Source organism: Pseudophryne corroboree, chromosome 4 (genome assembly GCF_028390025.1).
Source record: "Pseudophryne corroboree isolate aPseCor3 chromosome 4, aPseCor3.hap2, whole genome shotgun sequence".
Classification (NCBI taxonomy): Eukaryota; Metazoa; Chordata; class Amphibia; order Anura; family Myobatrachidae; genus Pseudophryne; species Pseudophryne corroboree.
Genome location: NC_086447.1, coordinates 662,078,572 through 662,102,519, shown reverse-complemented (window position 1 = coordinate 662,102,519; position 23,948 = coordinate 662,078,572). Strand labels below are relative to the sequence as shown.

The 23,948-nt window shown below is 44.2% G+C and overlaps 1 protein-coding gene across 2 annotated transcripts in view; it reads left to right on the top strand.

Annotated features, from left to right (window-relative positions):
- Positions 1–23,948, top strand: part of KIF26B (kinesin family member 26B) — a 707,075-nt gene that overhangs the window by 449,074 nt on the left and 234,053 nt on the right. The gene's annotated exons all lie outside the window — the stretch shown is intronic.

Below are 23,948 nucleotides of genomic sequence, written 5' to 3'. Positions count from 1 at the left end.
TGCAATCTTTATTGTTTGGAGGTCACGTGGCACACTACCATGTTCCATACTATGAACTCAATGTGGGTCCTTGAAGGGTCCAGGCCCAAATCATATTTTTGCACCTGAGCCCACCATTGTCAAATTCTGCCACTGTAACCTAAACTTGGTTACTGAAAAATAACATACCTTACTACTGCACGTTTCTGCTCCTTCAGACAATAGCTGGGATCCCTGTGGGGCAAGGGGCACAAATAAGAGAGGAAGGGTTCCCAAAAGTGGACTAATATATTTTAATAACATAGTAGTAGAAAAGCCACCAATCACTGGATTGACCAAAGTTAATCTCTTAGGACAAAGGCTCTCAAACATTGGGGGTAATTCTGAGTTGATCGCAGCAGCAAGTTTGTTAGCAATTGGGCAAAACCATGTGCACTGCAGGGGGGGGGGGGGGGGGCAGATATAACATTTGCAGAGGGAGTTAGATTTGGGTGGGTTATTTCTTTTTTGTGCAGGGTAAATACTGGCTACTTTATTTTTACACTGCAATTTAGATTTCAGTTTGAATACACCCCACCCAAATCTATCTATCTCTGCACATGTTATATCTGTCCCCCCTGCAGTGCACATGGTTTTACCCAACTGCTAACAAATTTGATGCTGCGATCAACTCAGAATTATGCCCATAGTTCTCAAGGCACCCCAACGGTTTAGGTTTTAAGTATATCAATGCTTGGCTACAGGTGACTTAATTAGTGTCTAAGTCAATTTATTTTAACCATCTGTTCTGAGCCATGGATATACCTAAAACATGGGTGTCTTGAGGACCGCGTTTGAGAACCTCTGTCTTTGGGGTAATATTACTAAAACTTCTAAAAATTAAAAGTGTTGATGTTGCCCATAGCAACCAATCATGGTGGTCATTCCGAGTTGTTCGCTCATTGCAGTTTTTCGCAATGCAGCGATTAGGTGGAAAATGCGCATGTGCATGGTACGCAGCGCGCATGCGCTTAGTAATTTAACACAAAATTTTGGAGATTTACACAAGCTCGAGCAACGTTTTTTCAACGCTCGAGTGATCGTAGTGTGATTGACAGGAAGTGGGTGTTTCTGGGCGGCAACTTGGCGTTTTCAGGGAGTGTGCTAAAAAACACAGGCGTGCCTGGTAAAAACGCAGGAGTGGCTGGAGAAACGGGGGAGTGGCTGGCCGAACACAGGGCGTGTTTGTGACGTCAAACCAGGAACTAAACAGACCGAGGTGATCGCAATCTAGGAGTAGGTCTGGAGCTACTCAGAAACTGCAAGTAATTATTTAGTAGCAGTTCTGCTAACCTTTCGTTCGCTATTCTGCTAAGCTAAGATACACTCCCAGAGGGCGGTGGCCTAGCGTTTGCAATGCTGCGAAAAGCAGCTAGCGAGCGAACAACTCGGAATGACCACCCATATTGTGTCTGTCATTTCTCTGTTGCATCCTAGAAAATGATAGCATCTAATTGGTTGCTATGGGCAACATCACCACTTTAAATTTTTAGAAGCTTGTAAATGTACCCGTTATTGTCTATTATGGGTTGGGTCACATTTCTGGCATTTTCACAATAGCTATGCATTAGAAACAGACAAGCCCGTTAATCTTGGTACCTTTGTCCCTACAGGGGACAAAACACTGAAATTGGAATGTCTGGTAACCTTAACTAGATTACTATCTGCAAGATTTTCAAATGTGTTCCAGTATATCAAATGTCAGCTCGGAAAGTTTATAAAATTGCTATAAATCAGGTTGCTTGACATGGCCAGAAGTTAATATTAAAACTGTAACAAAAATGTTGACTATAAAACCCCCTATGGTCTAAAATATTAATCATCTTCATTTACAGAACTCTTTCCCGGTTTCAATCTCATTTTACACATACGCCAAACACTAAACTCATTCAGTCGTATCATTCATATGAAGTGTTCTGCTTACAGTTCCCTGCCTCATGATCATTATCCTTTGATCCATGAACAAGCTAATTTACGTTAATAATGTAATCACCTTCTAAAGAAGAAAGTCAGTTCTATCACAGTAAATGAAATCAACTGTTAAGCACATTATGGGGCTGATTTCTGAGTTAGGAGCAAAGCAAGAAAAGCAAGTAGAAAATTCATTCTGCAATTTCAAGGGGTGCAAATACTTTTTTATTTTTTTGCCTGCAGGGTAAATACTGTCCGCTTTTAAATGTAGCCCACAAATGCTGGGCAGCTTTATTATTACACTGCAATTTAGATTGGACTCACCCCTACAAAGTCTAAATATCTATGTACATTTTATATCTGCTGCATCTGAAGGAACCCCCGTGACATGCTGCAACATTTGAGGGGTGGCAACTGGCACTGTTCTTGAAAACGGTGGCGGTTGCTTCCAGATGTAGACTTCCTGGACCCAGCTGTCTGGATCTACGGCCAGTCTGATTAAGCTTCAGCTTATGCCGACTGACCAAGGTCTGATAACACTGTGAGTCGCGACCAATGGTCTTGATAGTGATCCAAGGCGGCGTCCTCAGACACAGCACTCGGATCTTGCAGATGCATGTAGGAGGCGTCTATCTTCTACAGATGCCTCCTGCTGCTTTTGCATTTTATTTGTACGGAAATGCGCAGCCGCTTCCCTACTAAAATATATATATTTTTATCTACCCAACTAATCCAGTCCACAGTTAAAGAGATCCTGTATAATTGGAGTTCTACTGTAGTCCTTTCCTGCCAGCAATTTAAACTTGCTGATGATGTACAAAAAATATATTGATTTGTTTTCAGTTACACAATATCAGTAGCTTTGGCTATATTTTGAAGTGTACATCAGACTGTTTTGGGTTTTCTTTCGGGGTTTTTTACCACACACATAACTTTTTTCATGCAAGCAGCTTGTAGAGCAATGGTTCTCAAACTCAGTCCTCAGGACCCCAAACAGCTCACGTTTTTCAGGTCGCCGAGCAAGTGCACAGGTGTATGCATTACTCACTGACACATTTTAAAAGAGCCACAAGTAGGGCTAATTATTTCACTTGTGATTCTGTGATGAGACCTGGAAAACATGAACTGTTTGACAATCTGTGCGGTGGATGAATGCTCTACCATTTTATTGTTTAAAATGTAAAGAAAGAGATTAAGGGGTATATTCAATTGAAGTCGGATCCATTCCAACATTCATTTGTCGGAATGGATCCGACCTGGGCTACTCAATGCAATCTCAATTCAAATTTAGATGCGGGAGCTGAGACGGGGGAGAGCCGCGGGCAGACAGGGGAGAGCAGCGCTACAGCAGCGGCTCAAGCAAGTGTAGCCAGAGGATGTGTCACTGCCGCCACTCGCGGCAGAGTCCACCCGGCTCCAGCAAGCGAGGTCTCGCTTGCTAGAGCCGGGTGGATGCTGCTGTGAGTGTCAGCTGTGACATCCTCCGGCTATGCTGCCCGCTGCTGTAGTGCTGCTCTCCCCCGTCTGCCCGCGGCTCTCCCCAATCTCCTACTCTCCCCGTCTCTGCTCCCGCATCACAGCCCCGCTTACGCCAGCGTCCACCCAGCTCCAGCAAGCAAGGTCTCGCTTGCTGGAGCCGGATAAACACTGCTGTGAGCGGCAGCTCTCCCCCGTCTCTGCTCCCGCATCTCAATTCAACTTTTTTTAAAGTTGAATTGAGATGGTCGAAAAGGGGGCGGCCCTGTTTTCGACACAAGCACGCGGAACGTCAGCTATTCTGCCAATCCACGTGCTTTTCTACAAGTCGAATTTCTTGTCTTGTCGAATAATTTGGGGTTAGATTGAATAGGTCGGAACCCCTTCCAACCTAAAAAAGTCAAAAACTGCCATCTTTTCGACAGACGGAAGCTTTCGACTTCAATTGAATACACCCTTAAATATTTTTATGTTTGCGCTAAAATTTAAATAAAATGTAAGTACAAGCCATTTCATATTTTGTAAAAAAGCATACTTTTCGTATTTTTTTTTATAGTTATAAATAATTGGGACAAAAATTGCTCAGATTGTCAAGGAGCAAACCAGTTATACACGATGTGTCATGATACTACAGATCTTTTATCCTTTACAGCTAACAAATACTATACAGTGTCATCTGGTCAGTATACTTTTTATAACTTACAGGGTCAAGCAATATTGACATCTACTGGTCACTTGTAAGGCTTACATGTAACCGACATCCAAAATATCAATAAAATATGTTTGTATTTAGAGATAACATATATATTTGACTTGTTGCAAGACCATGCGTGCATAATCTTTTTACATATGATTAAGGGCCTACTTCAGCATGGATGCTAAATAATGCAGATGCAAGTTAATTAGCGTTTATTTGCGATCAATCACAAATCTGCTAATAGACACAATACACTCCCACAACGCAAACTTGCAATAAAAAAACTTCAGTTCACAAAAGAGGAGGCACCCGGAGTACCTAGCAATTGAACGATGCAAGTATGTACCCTTCAGCAACTTTGCTAATGTTCGCAGTTTACCTGACATTCGCAAACAGACCAAGCATGGATATCACTAAAACCTGGACTGTTAATGTGCCTTGAGGGCTGAGATTGGGAAACACTACTGTAGTAATTTATGATTTAATTGGCGTTAAATCACAAATACCTTAATAAGGAAAATCTATTGACCCATGTTGCTTCTTTATGGTACAAGTCCGCCTACTGTACTGCCAAACGGTGGGAATTGTGCAGAATGGAAACAGTAAATGGCACAGCAATGTCTAATCTACTGCTTCTTTACAGACATCACATTAGGCCAGAGGTTGTCATACTTGATCCTCAAGGCACCTCAATGGTCCAGGCTTTAAGTTTATTCACAGGTAAACTTGGCACAGGTGACACAGTAATTAGCACCTCAGCAATTTTATTTGACCACCATGAGCCATGGATATTCCTAAAACCTGGACCATTGGGGTACCTTGAGGACCGCATTTGAGAACCTCTGCATTAGGCAGTTTTGACATTTCTCTTAAGTTGCCACTTGATGGCCCTCATTCTGAGTTGTTCGCTCGCTAGCTACTTTTAGCAGAAATGCAAACACAAAGCCGCCACCCTCTGGGAGTGTATCTTAGCATAGCAGAATTGCTAACGAAAGATTAGCAATTGCTAACGAAAGATTAGCAATTCTGCTATAAGTATTTCCTTGCAGTTTCTGAATAGCTCCAGACCTACTCCTAGATTGCGATCACCTCAGTCCGTTTAGTTCCTGGTTTGATGTCACAAACACGCCCAGCGTTCGACCAGCCACTCCTCCGTTTCTCCAGCCACTCCTGCGTTTTTACCTGGCACGCCTGCGTTTTTTAGCACACTCCCTGAAAACGGCCAGTTTCCGCCCAGAAACACCCACTTCCTGTCAATAAGCAGAGCGATTGAAAAGCTTTGTTCGCCCGTGACTAAAATAGCATAGTTTTGTGTAAATATGCTTAGCGCGTGCGCCCTGCTGTGCATACGCATGCGCAGAACTGCCGGATTTTAGCCTATTAGCAATTCTGCTAAAAATAGCAGCGAGCGAACAACTCGGAATGAGGGCCCATAGCTCCATTTATGTTTTATATTAAATGATTAATGCTGGGTACACACTAGGCCGACTGATAGGCCATCTGGCCGATCTGCTGACCTATCTAACGATTGTTAAGTGCGTTGTGCCTGACGTCACAACTGGGCGAGGATTCACGTGTCCACCCAGTTGTCATGTCAGTCACCGGCGGCCTTGCAGCAAGTGTATGGTACAAGTCCATCCGTAAACACATCACAATGTGCTGATCTGTCTGCAGATATATATCGGCTTTCGGCTGTGCTGCAGGGTTGACGTGATATTTTTGTGAATGACGTCGTTCACAGACACATTGGGGATACACACCTACCTACATATTCAGTTTTACAGTACTAGTAATCTTCGTCAATGGCTTAATCTATTTGTATAGCCTTATAACATTCAATTTCTTCCTAAAAAATTATATGAGAAAACAAATCAATAAAATATACAGATGTGTCCTCATACATGGGCTGAGAGGAGGAGACGCAGATGTGCTGAGACGCAGACCCAGAACCGGAAGTGCGGCTACACATGGGGCCACGGGTGCCGAGATCTGGGTGCCGGGAGCCTGTGTCGCTGCTGGTGGATGGGAGCCTGTTCTTTGCCGGAACAGGGAACCGCCGGGAGCCGTTGCCGGGAGCGGGTAGCTCGGACATTACAGTGCGGGGGGCACAGGCTGAACGGAGATGCCGGGAGACTGAGGAGTTGCAGAGTTGCTGAGGAGCAGGACATTATAAGCAGCAAATGGGGGGGCTGCTTGCTGCTGAGGGAGAGAAGCAGCCCAGAAACAACCCAGAAGCAGGACTGACACAGTTGTAACAGTGGCTGCCTGAGCAGTGAGACCAGAAGAAGTGCTCTCCAGCAAGTGGGATGGAGGAGGTCCTGACATACCCCGGACACGAGCTGCACAAGGGGGACGGAGTCTGCTGCTGCAGCCATCAGAGGAGCGGACGGAGCGGGACGGAGACTGCTACCGTTGCTGCTGCTGCCACTGGAGGAGCCGGGACTACTGCTGCAAATAAGTGAAGGGTCAGGAGGTGCACAAGAATAGATAAGTATAAGCCCAACTTCAGTATTGTATAAGTGAGTGGTTTTTTTTTCTTATCTCCTGTTCTCTCTCTCCTTCTTTTCTCCCCTTGTCCCTGTTTATTATGTATTATCAATTACTGTCCTATTGTTGTATGTTGTTTCTCGTCACAGCTAGACTATAGTACTGTATTGCATTACATAGACTGTTTTTCTCTTTCTCTTTTTTTTTCTCTTCTGAAGGTTACAGGGAGTTAGACCTAACAAACAAGATGGGTGGGGCTGTGATTGGGATCTCTCTCAGTGCATGTCGTGCAAGATGTACGCGCACCTGGAGCAACCGTCCCAGTGTGATTACATCTGCAGGTAACTGATCTAGAGCAAACCGTTAAGCGGCTGAGGGAGATTCACAGTCTCGAGCAAGGCTTAGATAGAATGGTGGAGGAGTTGCGGGAGGGGTCACTGGTAGATGAGGAGGACCAGGTAGCTAGTTGGGTCACAGTTAGAAGGCAGAAAAAGAGGGAGAGGCTCGACATCTCTGAACTATCAAACTCCAACAAATTTGCCCGATTGGACGAGGATTCGGTGGATGATAGTGGGGAAATGACGATGCCGCAGGAGACTGTTCCCTCTAGCAACCAGAGGAGCCGTCCCTCTGGTGCAGCTGGGATGAAAGATAGTGAGGTACCAAGTCAGATTGTGGTGGTAGGGGATTCCATTATCAGGAAGACAGATAGGGCAATCTGCTACCGCGACTGTGATCGCCGTACAGTCTGTTGTCTCCCGGGTGCTCGGGTGCGGCAAATCGCGGACCGAGTAGATAGATTGTTGGGAGGGGCTGGGAAGGATCCGGCGGTCTTGGTGCATTTGGCACCAACGACAAAGTTAGTGGAAGGTGGGATGTCATTAAGAAAGACTATAGGGACTTAGGCAAGAAACTTAAGGCAAGGACATCTAACGTAATATTCTCCGAAATATTACCTGTGCCACGCGCTAGTCCAGGGAGGCAGAGGGAGATTACGGAGGTAAATGTGTGGCTTAGGGATTGGTGCAGGAAAGAGGGGTTTGCGTTCCTGGAACACTGGGTGGACTTCTTAGTCAGGCGCCATCTTTTTTGTCGTGATGGATTGCACCTGAATGAGGAGGGGGCAGTGGTGCTGGGGGGAAGGATGGTTAGAAGGTTGGAGGAGATTTTAAACTAGGTGCCTGGGGGGGAGGGTTTGGCAAGAAATTACAGGTCATTCAGTGAGAATAGAAGGGATGGTGTTAGTGGACGTAACGGGGGAGGAGTAGGGGGGAGGCAAAGAGCATATGGCAAGGGTATTAACCTGGGTGTTCATAAGGGTTTTAGCATAACACTAACTAATTATGATTATGGGTCATCATTGCTGCATAAAGAGAGTGATCTCCCTACCACAAGAGGAAATACTTATCTTAATTGTATGTATGTAAACGCTAGAAGCCTTACATGTAAAAAGGGCGAACTAGAAATACTTGCAGCAAGCAAACAGTATGATATTATAGGCATTACTGAAACTTGGTGGGACGAATCTCATGTCTGGACAGTCAATCTAGAGGGTTATACGCTGTTCAGGAGAGACAGATTAAATAAACGGGGTGGAGGGGTATGTTTTTACGTAAAGCCATTTTTAAAACCTGATATACGGGAAGATATTCAGGAGGGGACTGTAGACACTGTTGAGACATTATGGGTAGAAATTGCAATCGGGGGTAAAGGAATAAAAAAGTTAGTATTGGGTTTATGCTATAGGCTGCCTGGTAGTAATGTGTCTGATGAGGAATTGTTACTGAAGCAAATTGAAAGAGCAGCAGGAGTAGGAGACATACAGTAGTAGTGATGGGAGATTTTAACTATCCAGAGATAAATTGGATAAACGATTCATGTGATACTGCTAGGGGTAACATGTTTTTAAACACACTAAATGATAACTACTTAGTTTAACTAATCGAGGAACCTATTAGGTACAATGCAATCTTAGACCTGGTATTAACAAACAATGGGGAATTGGTATCAAATATTATAGTAGGGGAGCCCATAGGAAACAGTGACCCCACACAATATGGTCACATTCAATATCAGTTTTCATAAGCAGTCCTATACTGGCCCAACTAGGACTCTAACCTTTAGCAAAGCCAACTTTTATATGATGAGGTAAGCTTTAAGGGATATTGAATGGGAAATTTTGTTTCAAGGAAAAAATACTACGGCGAAATGTGATGTATTAAACTCACTGCTAGTTAAAAATACTCTCAAATTTATTCCCACAAGCAGCAAAAAAAGGAATAAAAATACCAAACCAATGTGGCTTAACAAAAAGATAAAGGAACTTATGGGCAAGAAAAGGCGAGCATTCAAAAAATACAAATCTGACGGGAGTGCGGAGTCATTTCAGCACTATAAGGACTGTAACAAAATACGCAAAAAAGAAATAAGAGCGGCAAAAGTAGAAACTGAAAAACTAGTAGCAAAGAAAAGCAAATCGAATCCCCAAAAATTCTTTAAATACATCAACCTCAAGAGATTAAAGAAGGAGAGTATAGGCCCTTTAAAAGACAAGTTGGGAGTCTTAGTCAAAAATGATAATGACATAGCGGACAAACTAAATGAGTTTTTTTTCAACGGTATTTACAAGAGAGGGCCAAATTCAGGGACTAACACACAATCTCAATAATGATAATGACCCACTGATAAGTGCTTATTTAAGTGAGGAGGTAGTTTGTGACTGATTAAAAAATTTAAAGATTAATAAGTCACCGAGTCCTGATGGAATTCACCCAAGGGTTCTAATGGAGCTTCACTCTGAACTTGCAAGACCGCTATTTTTGATCTTTAAAGATTCAGTTATATCAGATATGGTTCCCAAAGACTGGTGTGTAGCGGAAGTAGTGCCAATATTCAAAAAGGGAAGTTGAGCTGAACCAGGTAATTATAGACCAGTTAGTCTTACATCTATAGTGGGGAAAGTACTGGAAGGTATTCTAAGGGATAGTATTCAGAAGTTCCTTGAAGTCAATAAGGTCATTAAAAGGAATCAATATGGATTTGTGAAGGACAGATCATGTCAAACCAACTTACTCTGCTTTTACGAAACAGTAAGTGCGAACCTTGATCAGGGTAAGGAGGTGAATGTAATCTTTTTAGACTTTGCCAAAGCTTTCGACACAGTGCCACACATGCGACTTATCTATAAGCTACAAGAAATAGGGCTAGGGAGCACTATATGCACTTGGGTCAAAAATTGGTTAGATAATAGGGAACAGCGCGTTGTGGTTAATGGATAATTTTCAAATTGGACTGAAGTGCTAAGTGGTGTGCCACAAGGGCCTGTACTAGGACCACTATTGTTCAACATTTTCATTAACAGACGGTCTAGAGAGTATGGTGTCAATTTTTGCAGATGACACCAAATTGTGTAAATTTATAAATACGGAGGGGGATGCTAAGTCTCTTCAGAACAACTTAGTTAAATTAGAAGCATGGGCAGCCAAATGGAGAATGCGCTTCAATACAGACAAGTGTAAGGTAATGCACTGTGGTAGCAAGAACAAAAATTACACCTACAAACTAAATGGGGTAACATTAGGGGATTCTGTACTGGAAAAGGACTTAGGTGTTCACATAGATAGCAAACTAAGCAGCAGTACCCAAAGTAGGATTGCAGCAACGAAGGCTAATAAGATATTAGCATGCATAAAACGGGGAATTGATGCAAGGGACGAGAGTGTTATACTCCCATTATATAAATCACTAATGAGGCCACATCTTAAATACTGTGTGCAATTTTGGGCACCATACTACAAAAAGGATATTCTGGAGCTAGAAAAGGTTCAGAGGCGGGCGACCAAACTAATTAAGGGCATGGAGACGCTGGAATACGAGGAAAGGCTTGCAAGGCTAGGCATGTTTACACTGGAAAAGAGCAGGCTAAGACGGGACATGATCAACATGGACACTCACTTAGGTTATGTCACAACTGAGGGTTTTAGCCTCAGTTGTAGGGGCTGAGAGGAACTTAAACCGGGGAGGTTTAATCAGACCCCTGGACATGTAAGTGTTAAAAGGAAACCCGAAGGTGTGACCATGACAACCAGGTAAAAGTAAATTAAAAGTTTATTGACAAACTCCGTGTAACAACAGACAGCAAATGATGACAGTGGCAATAAATAATATTCCTGGAACACTTTGACCATGGAAGGTGTAACAGAGCACTGGTAGGTTAAGAACAGCTGTTAAAGTCCTTGATGGAAAAACCTTACCAGGCCTGGCTGTAGTAGTGCAGATAACCAAGGAACATGCCAGTAGATGGAATAGATGAAGCTGGTAACTTGAATCAGCTGTTGTGTTTGCTGGATAGAACCAGCCAGGTGGTAAGACACGGAGTGGATGCTGAGTGGGATCAGCCAGGTGATAAAGTCACTGAGTAAATGCTGGATGGAACCAGCCAGGTGATGATACACGGAGTGGAAACTGTAAGATGCTAGGGAGCGTGGAAACAGAGGAGTTGAAGGATGGTTACCGGTGGTAGTGGATACTGCTGATAAGTAGGAATCCGCTGGAACAACACCGGCACTTTAAGGATACTGGAATCTGCTGGAAGCAGGCTGCTGGAAGCAGATGGGTTAATAGCTGGAAACTGGAAGCTGGATCAGCCACGGAGGACTGCAGAGTCAGGCTGCACCGCAGGATGGTAGGCAGGTGCGGGTCTCTTAGTGGATGCTGGAGACAGGAGCTGGAACCTGGAAAAACAACCACAGGAGAGAGAGACTGGAACAAGGTATGACAAACAAAGCACTGACGATTTCCTGGCCCAGGCACAGGATACTTATACCTGCAGCAATGCAGGCATTGGCTGGGCAATTATGCAGATTTCCAGAGGCAGTGGATTGGTGGAACTGAGACATGTGATTGGATCCAACATGGCTGCGCCCATGTTAGAACTTGGAGGGAAAGCTGGTTTGGAAACCATGTGGAAACATAACAGTAATGGCGGCGCCGGCCGCAGAGGACAGGAGACGCCATGCAGGATTCAAACATGGCGCCGCTGTGACAGCGTCTCAGCGTGACAGGAGGGATATGCAGAATGTGGACACAGATGAGATCCGGCCTTGGAACGCTGAGCCAGCCTCAGGAGACATCTGAAAGGCAAGTAATGGCGTCCAGATACCCGGATCGTGACAGGTTAGAGTAGAGGAGGTTCCGCACAATGCGGCGTAAAGGTTTTTTCACAGTAAGGACAATACGTGTTTGGAATTCCCTGTCAGAGGGAGTTGTAATGGCGGACTCAATCAACACCTTTAAGAATGGGTTAGATAAATTCCTGATGGATAAGGATATTCAGGGTTATGGTGCATAGTCGCGCACTATAGTTACTATGAAAAGAGGAATAAAACACAACGCCTGACGTCAGCATCAGAGAAAATTTAGACCAAAATAATCCTGCATAGGAGACCACAAATAGGTTGAACTTGATGGACAAATTGTCTTTTTTCAACCTTAGATACTATGTTACTATGTTACATCACTACTGCACTTGCACAAAACAGCCCCACTTAGCGCGCCAGGTCCTGTGACACTCTGCTAGCAGCAGGCATCTTTTTTGCTGAAAATGCGTTTTGTCATAACATGATTCGACTAGGATGCGTGAGGAGACTATGATGATTAATTTGATATGCGACACTTGAAGTACTGTTTGACTGATACTTTAGAAGTATATTTTGTTGTATATAAGAAAGACTAGCTATCGGCGCTAGCGATAAGGCTAGGGCCATACATTAAATTGTATGTGTTGAACTTGAAATCCCCTTGTCCTGTTATCAGGCTCAACCGCAGCATGCTGCGGGTGGTTCCAGCAGCTGCGACAGTGCCGCATATGTGTGGGCGGCTGCATAGGAACCCATGTGCAGGCTCCTTCCAGCCAAGTAGGTTCCGTTCAGCGTGTGTGGCTCCAGCCTAATATACTGCAAATCTGTGTGTATCTAGCAAATAAAAGCAAAAGGATTTTGTTCCTATTTTGATCAAATTTAAACTTGTAGCCCATTGTCAAGGAACCCCAATTCTCTGCAAGTCCCTTCAGTGGCATATATGCCTTTTATAGCTTTGATTGAAACTGCCATGCAGGGGTGTTTTAAGAGAGGAGGGGGCCCGCGTGCAGACTCTGGGTGGGCCCCCTCCTCCCCACTGCATCGTAGACTATGGCAGTGTGCCGGAGTCTACTGCGCATGCGCAGGTCTCCGGAAATATGGTGCCCGCCATGGTCCGCAAACAAATTTCTTGCGCAGTGGCCATTTTGGAAGTGACTTTTGCCGTGGCTGCAATGCCTGTCGTGGAACTCCAGAAAGGTAAGTATAAAACAACATGGGTGCGGTGTGGGGCCCCCCTAAATCCAGGGGCCCGTATGCACAGCATACATTGCGCCTATGATAGAAACGCCTATGCTGCCATGATAGTACTACAGTAGGCAAATGTTTTGAAACAAAATACAAAAGAAATATGTCTGTACTCGGTTTTACCCATATTGTACATGGTACCAGCTGTGTGGCAATATTAATGCCATGTATTTACCCAAAACAAAAAACCTTTGCTATTGGCGCTAACAATAACATCATGTAAATCTGTGTGTAGCTAGCAAATAAAAACATGGGGATTTTGTTCATATTTTGATGAAGACATTGTAAGATTTATTTAAGTTTACATTATAAAGGTGAAATTAAACAGCCATATTAAATAGTCAACCACTATAGCTGTTTATAGCAAATTACTAATACCCCTTTTAGACCGCCAGCTTTAAACACGGGTTATTGCACATGAGCACGCATAAACCGTGTTGCTGTGCATTCTAAAAGGGCCCAGTTGGAATAATCCAGGTCAAGCCGGTATTTCAACTCGGATAGCAAGCAGGGATGAACATGTGTTCAACCTGGCTCGCTGTGCTGTGTAAATGGGAAGCCCCATTTCCCGTTCACTCTGTGTGGACGGGTGGCGCTTGGAGATCATGTGATCCCTAATCTCCGTCCCCGCTGCTTCAGCGCTGACGTCACCAACCCGGCGATATGCCAGGTTGGAGACAGCGGCAGCGAGGGGCCTGAGGCGGGTCATACCCGGGAAGCACCTGTGTCAGGCTCCAAGGGGATGGTCGCCTTAGGCTGTCTAGAAGGGGTATAAGTTTTGATAACTGATACTTTAGTATGCTTGATTCCAAGAAGTACAAGTTGGGTGAAGAACAGTTAGTGGAAATAAAGGTATTGTCTGGAAACCCATTGTAGAGTAATATAGAGTATATCCAAAATACGCCCTTATCTTACACAAGACACAGCAAAAACTCTAATCCATGCTCTCATTATCTCCCGCATTGATTATTGTAATAGTCTCCTGACCGGTCTTCCCAAACATAGGCTCTCACCACTACAATCCATTTTGAATGCAGCTGCGAGGCTAATCTTCCTTGCCAGACGTTCATCGTCTGCAGATCCGCTCTGTCAGTCCCTCCATTGGTTACCGGTATTCTACCGTATTAAATATAAAATACTTTTACTCACATACAAGGCTATTAACCAAACTGCACCAACATACATCTCTTCACTCATCTCAAAATATCTCCCTACCCGACCTCTCCGCTCTGCACAAGATCTACGTCTCTCATCCACACGCATTACTTGTTCACACTCAAAATTACAGGACTTTACCCGGGCTTCACCCACTCTGTGGAATGCCCTCCCACGCACAGTAAGACTCGCCTCTAGTCTCCAAACCTTTAAATGTTCCCTGAAAACTCACCTCTTCAGACAAGCCTATCAAATTCCAGACCCACCCACATAACCTTCAGTGCTTCCCTATCTAATTACATCCTCTGTAGAGTATTCATAACATCACATATCTTGTCTTTCTTTAGTCTCTCACCCTCCTGACACTTGGATAACTTTGTGGGGTATCATCATACAACCCATTAAGAACCTAGCAATCTGGTGGACCATTATGCAATAGGTAGCATCTATCCTTGTGTATCTATGCCTATTTCCCTATAGATTGTAAGCTTGCGAGCAGGGCCTTCCTACCTCTATGTCTGTCTGTTTTTACCCAGTTTTGTTCTATTACTGTTGTTCTAATTGTAAAGCGCAACGGAATATGCTGCGCTATATAAGAAACTGTTAATAAATAAATAAATAAATGTCACGAAAAGCAGATCATTAAAAAGTTAAACAATTACTACTTGTCCTTGATAATGTTAAAGACTTGCAAACAGTACCTCCAAATATTTAGTTTAAATAAGGACAGCAGTACTGGTTACAGCACACATGGGGACTGACCACATCATAGTGGGTATGTCCACTCCCCTGGTGGGTGTTCTTACTAGAAAAGCGTTGTCATTTTATGCTGCATGCACTGACAGCTCCTACCTTCACAGTGTATAAAAATACATCAGCATTTTGGCTGGAGCCCCAGCAGATAATCCCAGGCTTTCCACTCGCATCACCCCCTCTCCCTTCACAGCACACTGCTGTAACTAACAAAAAATGGACAGGTTTTAGGGAAAAGTCCCTTTTAACCCAACATCAGAAGGCATTCTATAGGGCACATTCTCCCCTCACAGCACAGCACCCAATGCTCCCCTCTCATAGTACTCCTCTCCCCTCACTGTACAACACCTCTCATCCATCACAGCAAATCACACCCTCCCAGCACAGCACCCCTCTTCCAGCACAGCATCCCTCACAACACAGATTACAGCACCCCTGATCCATCACCGCTCTCCCAGAATAACACCCGTCAACCCGCACAGTTCACAGCAGCAGCACCCCTCACAGCACAGTCAGCACATCTTACCTACCCCTCACAGTATAGGCAGACAGCTATGCTGACTTACTTAAGACTCTAAATTAAGAAGTACAGGCAGCCGCCACTGCTTTTTCCAGTTACTTGTTGTGCATAAGCACTTGGTGGCTGCAGTGCAGCCTGCTGGAGATGGAGCTGCGAGGTGTTGCTCACTACTCGCTTCCATCATCATCACTACTCCACTTGCTGTGTACTTTCTTACCAATGTAGATGTCCACCCGTGCCTATAGCAGTATCATACCTCCTGGGTCCCCTCTCCCCATATGTCTCCCCCACTTCCCCCATAGCAATGTCTTTAGCCCCAATCCCCATGTGTGTCTGCCTCCCGCTCTCCCCCCAATAGCAGTGTCATCACATGTGAACCTCCTCACCCCCATGCCCCCCCCCCTCCACAGCAGTGTCATCCCCCCCTGATCCCCCACTCCCCATATATATATATATGCATCCCCCCCATAGCAGTATCATCAGCTCCCAGTTCCTGACTCCCCATAAGTCTTTGCCTCCCCCCATAACAGTGTAATCAGCCTCTTGATCCCCCACTCCCCATATGTATCTGCCTCAACATTATATAGCTCTTACTGTTATCCTGTGGGGCTAGGGCAGGGTCCTGCAGCTGTACGCGCTTTGCCTGGCTTTCTCTGAGATAACAATCAGCACCGGGGTCAGGTCAAAGAAGAAAAATCCACTGCTGGCCTTAGACTAGGGGAGCCCCTAGGCCAGTTTTTCCCAACCTCGGTCCTCAAGGCATACTAACAGTCCAGGTTTAGTGATATCCAGGCTTCACCACAGATGCATTCATTAAATTAACTAAGGAATTGTGCTCAAGTATGGCTGTCCTTAAAACCTGGACTGTTAGTGTGCCTTGAGGACCGTGGTTGGGAACCCCGCCCTAGGCATTTGCCTATAATGCATATGCCTATGGCTGGCTCTGGGTATGGTGATGCAATTCATATCATAATAGATATGCCTCCACTGCCCCCCAGTAGTTAAATCCTACAATAATTTGCAGAGTCAAAGGGGGCGGAGACATTATTACACGATTTGCAGTGATCAACGGGATCCTAGAGCGTTGTCTACTCTTGGAAATGTTGGTTTCTCTTAGATAATATGGTAGAGTAGGCAAGTATTATGTGAATACCTCATGCTAGCACTTTGTCATATTAAAAAATATTATTGACCGTGTTGCTTTCCACTGTCCTACTTTGTTGACTAAGCTAAGGCAGATTTTAAATATTCTGCACAAAATGCTGTCGTGTTTGTCAAGTATTTACTTACATGTCAACAAAAATACTTGAGATAGGACAGAGACCTCTTCCTTAGTACATCCACCTATAATTTTAGTACAGTCTTCATTACAAGTAATGTCTGGTCTTGGGAATGGAATTATGTTAACCTATATTATTATTTACTTGCTTATAATCAATCTTATAACCAATCTTGTACCTCTGCATTGTAGCAACAGGTCTTAAGAGCGCCGTAGTTCAAATTATAGGAAATATCACAAAGCAAATGCAAATTTTTCTGTTTAACTCAGTATGGCTCATATATCATAGCTCATGTGTTTTAGTCCAGTATGCACTTATTGCATTGGTTGGTGTTGGTCATTTTTTATATTGCACGGACAATGTGATAGTTTATATCATTATTTTCTGTGCTCTTAAAGAAGGCAGATTAATGATTTTCATAATGAGATCAAACAATAATTATTCTAGCAAATCTATGTGTGTATTGTCCTTTGTAAGATAAGAAACTAATTTTACTTACAATTTAGCTCTCTTACACACACAAAGTCATCCTCGAGTAACAGCTCAAACACAGTTTCAGTAGTTTTGTTGGTAACATAGAACAAAATACCACATGTTCAGATGGTCCAAAGATGGATGGAACTGCCCTAGTCCAACTCCAAGGGTAATAACCATGGACCGGTGATTAATTGGATGTCTCCTTCCTGAGGCGCAGTCAGCATATATTGTCTCCTAGGGACAGACCATGAAGATTTGTTCAGAGAAATAAGCAGAGCCCTGCACTGTGCTGAGGTGGGCAGACTATTAATATTGCTTCACAGGCGTATCAGAGATACCATTTAGGATTATTGGGACAATAGACTGAGCAAGTGGCCGCTAACCATGATCATTTTTCTTTGTAAGTTCTTCTGCCCTAATAAAAGATCACAGCTCCTTCCTTCTTTGATAAGGAAAAAAACTCACAAGTAAACCTTTCTCACTTTTCACTGACAGCGATATTAGTTTAATCCATCACCTTTGTAGTGCCACAATGTGTTATTTAGACCAATTGTGGCATGTCCAGAGGTGATGAATTAAGGTGGCAGCTGCTACAAGATGAGGTTATTAAGGAAACCATGAAAGTAGAGGAAAACATTTAGAAGAACTATTGATAAATTTAGAATACACTTTTTCAATTAAATCTGCTTTTTATGTTGCGTTGTTTTTTTCTTTCTATTTTTACAATATCAGGTTTATTGGAGAGTAGTTGTATTGCATGCAATTTATAGGCAATCAGCAGTCTAGACCTGTAGGGTTGTGACATGAAGGAGAGAAAAGCAGTGTTGGTCAACACAGCCATTCTTACCGCTCATGTGAGCACACTCACTGGTATATGTACTAAAGTGCGGGTTTACAGATGTGGAAGTGTTGCCCATAGCAACCAATCATATTCTACTTACAATTTTCTTAGCACCTTCTAGTAGATAATAGATGTAGAATCTATTTGGTTGCTATGGGCAACATCTCCACTTATGTAAATCTGCACTTTAGTAAATATACCCCTGAGAGAGACCAGCCATATGTAGTAACTACAGTTCTGTACATATTAATAAATGAATGAATCGCTTGGGTAGATGAGATCAGGTATGTTGGTATTTTACTGTGGGGTGGGTGACTTGTCTTATTGCAGTGCTATACTACAGAAATGGATGAGCTCCTGGATATGATGATGATGGGGAGTTACTAAGGGGAGATATATGATGTTTAATATTAAGGAGGCATTTCATGCCAGAATTAACATTTTATAAAGCAATAACAACTGTAATTTGATAATTGTGTTATTCCTAAATTACTAAGATTGTAATATTGTATAAATATTTCCTGAGTGTAAATGAATTCTACAGCACTGTAAATAACCTTGCAATGAGTACTGGTATTCACATTAGTAGTCACATTAATAACATAGGGGCAGATGTAGTAACCTGGAGAAGGCATAAGGAAGTGATAAGCCAGTGATATGCAAATTGACAGTTAGGAGCTGATTGGCTGGTGCGTGTATCACCTTGCATTTATCACTGGTTTATCACTTCCTTATGCCTTCTCCAGGTTAATACATCTGCCCCATAGTTCTGTAAAGTTGTTATCGTGACTTGCTTGTATTATCCTTTTTACTAAAATACCCAAATTGAAAATCCCTTTGTTATTGTTAAATTAGACGTTGCATGATGACAAATATTGTCTATCCTGTGCCAAAATAACTGCCTGCATTCTTATAATCTGTTTCCCGTGGACGTTATTAGGGAAAAAATAGGGTTTTTTTTTTAAGACATATTTTTGATTCAGATTAAAATTTCTGTTTCAAACCATTTTCATCAGAAATAGAGATTTGCGTTCTGTAGTAGTTCAGTGTCAATAAGTATGTAATGTAAATTGTTAAATCTATTCTGGATTAGAACACGCAAATGAGCTATGGTAGTATATGCCTCATGCGACATCCATCCTCATATGCCCTTGACAGCTGCATGAAAATCCTTTCTAAATGAAAATTCACACTAGCAATTCATGCCCGTGTCTGCAGTGAAAAAGGCTAATTGTCCAACAGAAAGACATGCATGGCTTGGATTTCCTCTTTGTGCCTCCTTGATTGAGACAAGATGAGCTCGCTGGCTTGGACATCGGCTAATTTTGCTAGAACAATTTCCTCAGGGAATAGCTTTTATCCACAGAGGATGACAAGTGTGGCGAATTGCCTACAAAGCCACAGACCTAAAAGCCTCTTTGAGAGCTTGGAGCTTTTTCCGATCTTTGCAGTGCAGCAGTGTTCTAGCTAAATCTGTGAACAATACTTCTTCTTGTTCGTTAGCCATTAATCACATACTTCATCATTAAAGCGGCGAGGAAAGGTTAACTGTATACAATTAACTTAACAATCTTTTACACTGCTTACTGTGTTTATACTATAACATCTCTATTCAGAAGTACTGTACCTACGCATTGCTGGTTTTTCCACCTCGGCCTTACCAAGTTCTCAACTTTTTACCCCTGGAGGTTCTCTTTGAAGTTAGATGAACATTTAACATTACATTATGATCATGTAAGTAAAAGAGTGCAAGAATGAGCTAAGCATGTTAACAATTTTTTTCAGGCGTGCTATTAAAGTCACACAAATGTAATATAAACTTAGTTTCTACTGAAGAAGAAATACTGAATAAAACTACCTCTCAACCGTTGTTGCTCTGAAATGGAAAGTTATCTGCCCATAGCTTATTATTTCATTTCAACATTTTTTCCTTCATTCTTTATATTACTTCTTATAGTGTTGGAATTAAGGGGGACATGTATGAAGCAGTGAAAAGAGCAGAGAAGTAGCCAGTGGAGAAGTTGCCCAAGGCAGCCAAGCAGCTTTGAAGTAACATTTCTCAAATGCATTCTATAAAATTATAGGTAGCAGCTGATTGGTTGCCATGGGCAACTTCTCCACTGGCTCATTTCTCCACTCTTATCACTGCTTCATACATCTACCCCTAAATTTGACTTCTATGGGGTGATTAAGTTGTTTTGTTTTTTTTCTGCCCGATCTCCTGTCTAAAGTAATAGTCTAAACGAATGGCTGCGTCGTATAAAATGCCATTTGAGTGTTTAGACAGCAGACTTTTTGCACATTTCAGCTCGCCACCTCAGGAGGCTGCAATTGAATTGCTTCGTCTGGCGCCCCTTAATTAGCGTATCCACACAAAAAAAAAATAATAATTGCCTACCTAGCAATATGTAGTTACTTTTTTGACATTCAGAAAATTAACACTGTAATGGTGACAGGTTCAGAATTTTCAAAATGTCGACATTATGCATGTCTATATTATGATGGCGCAGGGCCGGCTCTAGGCATGTTCGAATAGAGCGGCCGCGCAGGGCGCCACCCTTAATGGGCGCCACGCGCTGGCGCCGCCATATTCGATGCTGGAGCCGGCCCTGTGTGTGTGCTGCTGCAGCATTTGGCGGTCGCGCTGTGTATGCGCGCTGCGCGGCGCCGGCATCTAACGTCAGACGCCGGCGCCGCGCATAGCCCGCCTGCACAAGTGGCCGCCCACCCGCCCGCCAGCCCGGACCCAGGCTCAGGCTCACTCGCCCGGCCTCCCGCCCGCCCGCCAGCGCTCCCACACAGGCGGACAGCAGTACTCCTCCCCAGCGCCGCAGGTATTTTTTTTTGGGGGGGGGGGGGGAGATCCGCACTGTGGGGGCATTTCTGGCACACAGGGGGCATTTTTGGTTATGTGGGGGCATTTCTGGCACTGTGGGGGCATTTCTGGCTCTGTGGGGGGGCATTTCTGGCACTGTGGGGGCATTTCTGGCACTGTGGGGGCATTGCATATCTGGCTCTGTGGGGGCATATTTGGCACTGTGGGGGCATATTTGGCACTGTGGGGGCATATCAGGCACTGTGGGGACATATCTGGCACTGTGGGGGCATTTCTGGCACTGTGGGGGCATTTCTGGCACTGTGGGGGCATTTCTGGCACTGTGGGGGCATTTATCTGGCTCTGTGGGGGCATTTATCTGGCACTGTGGGGGCATTTCTGGCACTGTGGGGGCATTTCTGGCACTGTGGGGGCATATCAGGCACTGTGGGGGCATATCTGGCACTGTGGGGGCATATCTGGCACTGTGGGGACATATCTGGCACTGTGGGGGCATTTCTGGCACTGTGGGGGCATTTATCTGGCTCTGTGGGGGCATTTATCTGGCTCTGTGGGGGCATTTATCTGGCACTGTGGGGGCATTTCTGGCACTGTGGGGGCATTTCTGGCACCGTGGGGGCATATCTGGCACCGTGGGGACATATCTGGCACTGTGGGGGCATTTATCTGGCTCTGTGGGGGCATTTATCTGGCTCTGTGGGGGCATTTATCTGGCACCGTGGGGGCATTTATGTATCAGGCACCATGGGGGCATTTATGTATCAGGCTCCGTGGGGGCATTTATGTATCAGGCACCGTGGGGGCATTTATGTATCATGCACCGTGGGGGCATTTATGTATCAGGCACCGTGGGGGCATTTATGTATCATGCACCGTGGGGGCATTTATGTATCATGCACCGTGGGGGCATTTATGTATCATGCACCGTGGGGGCATTTATGTATCAGGCACCGTGGGGGCATTTATGTATCTGGCACCGTGGGGGCATTTATGTATCTGGCACCGTGGGGGCATTTATGTATCTGGCACCGTGGGGGCATTTATGTATCTGGCACCGTGGGGGCATTTATGTATCTGGCACCGTGGGGGCATTTATGTATCTGGCACCGTGGGGGCATTTATGTATCTGGCACCGTGGGGGCATTTCTTGCACTGTGGGGGCATTTCTTGCACTGTGGGGGCATTTCTTGCACTGTGGGGGCATATCTTGCACTGTGAGGGCATTAATGTATGTGGCACTGTGGGGGCATATCTGCGCTGTGGGGGCATTTATCCATCTGGAACTGTGTGGCCATTTATGTAGCTGGCACTGCTGGGGGGCATGTCACGTGTAGCTGGCACTGCTGGGGGGCATGTCATGTGTAGCTGGCACTGCTGGGGGGCATATCATGTAGTGTTCCCGCTAGGCGTCTGTGGCTGGGCAGTGTGTCTCAGTGCTCTACCTGGCGCAATGTGTCTAACGTGCTCTTATAGGAGGTTCTACCTGGTGCAATGTGTATTAGCTGCACTACTGTGTGGTGTAATGTGAATTGCCACTATAATGTGGCTACGCACCTTCCCCACGAAGTAACTCCCCTAAATTTTTGCTGCGCGCCTTCGGCGCGCACTGTCCATGCTTTAGCGTGTGGAAATGGGAACAACAAGCATTACAGTATGTACATCATTTTGCCCACCTAACTTAAAAATGTGCCCTCCCTGTGATCAGCAACCTGCCCTAAAAAGTGAACACTAGCACGTGTAGCTGGCACTGCTGGAGGGCATGTCATGTGTAGCTGGCACTGCTGGGGGACGAGACCACGCCCACTTTTTCAAGAGGCCACGCCCACTTTTCCAAGAGCACGCGCGCCTTCGGCGCGCGCATGGGGGGGGGGGGGCACTTTTACATTTTCTCGCTCAGGGTGCTAGTAGGCCTGGAGCCGGCCCTGTGATGGCGTGAAGGTTAGAGTCAGGCTGCAGTTAGGTTAAAATAGTACTATTGACATTCTCAGTGTCAACATATATAATGTTAACATTGTGAACATGTCAACATTATGGGGCATATGTAATAGAGTCCAAGTTTGCCGGAGGTGCAGGATGCCGGCCGATCTCAGACTTTTTTTTAAAGTGGCAGTCTTTTACAAGACACGAGTTTGCCTTGTAGGTGATTGCCCCTTTAAAAAAATGTCAGAGATGGGCCGGCATGCCACACCTCCATCACACTCGGACCCTATTACATAGCGCCTATATCTGTGTCAACATATTGGAATTGTGACCATGTCAACCTCCTAATAAAAGACATTCAGATCATGTTAACATTCTGAACATCGACATAGGATGTTTTTATACTTTAATGCTACTTCCAACAATAAGTAACTTAATAACTATAGAGTTAAGAAATGGGTTACAGTGGCATATCAACAGTATAACAGTATAACGGGCACCGGGTGTGTGGGTCCATGGGGGCTTGTACTGCACCCAAGTATATACTAATGTCTCCAGAGTCCTGCATAGGTGTGCTGCACAAGTCTATGGGAAAATGGCACGGCAGCCATGTTCCCGGAGACCTGTGCAGTAGACTCCGACACAGTGCCAGTGTGTACTCACCTGCGCCGCCTGCGAGAGAGGAGGTTCTCTCTTAAGCTGCCCTTGATGGGTTGTATACTTAAATATTTTTGTATTACAGTACACTCTGGAATTTCATAGCACATAGCTGTAAAATCACAGTCATATGGGCTCCCAGTTTAAAGACAAACGGGGAAAAGGGGATGTCATCATGGCCATTATTTTATATTAATGTATTTTCCTAAATCAAATATGCATTGGTATATTGTTATATTTATTGACATTTCATTGTTGTTGCTAGAAACTGTAGTTGTGCTTTGCTTTTGCTGATATCAGATTAAGAGACCGCTAATGTCAGTGTACTACATTAAACATCTACTTTAGCATTGAAACAATATTTTACAGAACACATAGTACTAATCTTATTCAAGTCTAATTAAAAAATGTTTATCAACAACAACATAATAACAATGTCAATAAAATGAAGGTTGGAATAGGTCCTAGACTTTTCATAGATCTGTTTTCTAGTTTCATTGAATGTTGGAATATTTTGGCACTTATCTGAACTATGAA